Source organism: Nannospalax galili, unplaced genomic scaffold (genome assembly GCF_000622305.1).
Source record: "Nannospalax galili isolate Female #2095 unplaced genomic scaffold, S.galili_v1.0 scaffold213, whole genome shotgun sequence".
In the NCBI taxonomy this organism is placed as follows: domain Eukaryota; kingdom Metazoa; phylum Chordata; class Mammalia; order Rodentia; family Spalacidae; genus Nannospalax; species Nannospalax galili.
In genome coordinates, this window is record NW_008335195.1 from 4,150,770 (window position 1) to 4,153,308 (window position 2,539).

The window sequence follows — 2,539 nt, forward strand, 5'->3', positions numbered from 1 at the left end:
GGATATCTAAAGGCATGGGAACCACCAAAACTAAACCAAGAAGAAAGTAACAACTTAAACAGACCCATAACACAAAAAGAAATTGAAACATTACACAAAACCTCCCGACTAAAAAAAGCCCAGGACCAGATGGATTTACAGCAGAATTCTATCAGATACTTAAAGAAGATCTACATTCAATACTACTTAATTTATTCAAAAAGATAGAAATGGAGGGAGAACGTCCAAATTCCTTCTATGAAGCCAGCATCACTCTAGTACCAAAGCCAGGTAAAGACACAATCAAAAAAGAAAACCTTAGATCCATATCCTTAATGAACATAGATGCAAAAATTCACAACAAGTTACTTGCAATCCGCATACAGATACACACCAAAAAGATCATCCACCATGATCAAGTTGGCTTTATCCCAGAGATGCAGGGACAGTTCAATAAATGTAAGTCAATAAATGTCATAAATCATATAAATGGGCTCAAAGGCAAGAATCGCATGGTCATCTTAATAGATGTAAAGAAGGCCTTTGACAAAATTCAACATGCATTTATGTTCAAAGTCCTAGAGGGAATTGGATTGGAGGGAACATACCTCAACAATTAAAATTAAAGCCATATAACAAACCCACAGCCAACATCATTTTAAATGGAGAAAAACTGGAAGCATTTCCATTGAAATCGGGAACCAGACAAGGCTGTCCACTATCTCTGTTTCTCTTTAACATAGTGCTTGAAACTCTTGCAAGAGCAATAAGAAAAGAGCAGGAAATTAAAGGAGCAATAATTGGAAAGAAAAGATCAAATTATCCCTTTTTGCAGATGATGTATCTAAGAGACACCAAAAATCCCACCAGAAACTCCTAGAAATTGTTATCATGTTCAGTAAAGTGGCAGGTTACAAAACTAACCTACAAAGCTCTGTAGCCTTTCTATGTACTGATAACAAGCAATCAGAGAAAGAGCACATGAAACACCCCCCTTCACAATAGCTCCAAAAAAAAAAAATCTAAGAAAAAACCTGAACAAAGACATTAAATTTTCTACAATGAAAATTTTAAATCTTTAAAGAAAGAGATTGAGGAGGACATCAGAAAATGGAAGGACCTCCCATGCTCATGGATTGGAAGAATTAATATTGTGAAAATGACCATCCTACTAAGAGTCATATATAGATTCAATGCAATGCCAATCAAAATCCCCATGACATTTTTTCACAGACTTGGAAAAAACATTCTAAGATTCATATGGAAGCACAAAAGACCTGGGATAGCCAAAGCAACTCTGAGCACTAAGAACAACGCTGGGGGGATTACTATACCAGATTTTAAGCTGTATTACAGAGCTCTAGTCATAAGAACAACATGGTACTGGCACGAAAATAGACCCATAGATTAATGGAACAAAATTGAAGACCCAAATATGAATACATGCAATTTCAGCCACCTGATATTTGACAAAGGGGACAAGAACACTAACTGGAGGAAAGACAGCATGTTCAGCAAATGGTGCTGGCAAAACTGGATCTCCACCTGTAGAAGAATGAAACTAAACCCCTATCTTTCACCCTGCACAAAAGTCAATTCCAAATGGATCAAAAACCTCAATGTAAAACCTGAAACTGTTAGAAGAAAACATTGGCAAAAACCTATAAGATAAAGGTGTAGGAAAGGAATTCCTAAACCAGACATCAGTTGCTCAAGAAACAGGGTCAAGAATCAACAAGTGGGACCTCATTAAACTAAAATGCTTCTGTGCATCAAAGGAGGCAACCAGGGAAGCGAAGAGAAACTGCAAATGAATGTACCATTTGACCCAGTTATACCACTCCTTGGCATATACCCAAAGAACTCATCCTATTGCAGAGACACTTGTACATCCATGTTTGTTGCTGCTCTTTTCACAATAGCTAAGAGATGGAAGCAACCTAAGTGTCCCTCAATTGATGAGTGGATAATGAAAATGTAGTTTATTTATACGATGGAGTTTTACTCAGCAGTAAAGAAAGATGAAATCATGAAACTTTCAGGTAAATGGATGGAACTAGAAACTGTTATACTAAGTGAAGTAACACAGACTCAGAAAAAAAATCGACATATGTTCTCCCTCATATGTGGATCCTAGAACAATATATTCTCCCTCATACGTGGATCTTAGATCCAAACCCTGATAAGTGAGTATGTACCCAGACATAACTACAGGAACCAGGATTATGGAAAGGAACCAGGGAGGTAAAGGAAAAGAAAGAACCTGAAAGAGAAGAACAGGAGAAAACAGGCGTTAATAAGGGAGATATGGATAAAAATTGGGTTAATTTAAGGGAGGGGGAGGGAAGGGTATACAGGGATCCTAGGGGATAAAGGGAAAGAAGGAGCTCAAGTGAGGTAGGACCATAGGAGAAGGGAATTATTAAGGAAGAAAAGGAGAAAATGAGGGCACCTTAATTGGGGAAACCATGATGGAGGGGTGAGACAATGTGAGAGATAAACAATGCCTAGCTCGTTTTAAAAACCAGAGGGAACCATATTAGTCCAACAACCTACTGAT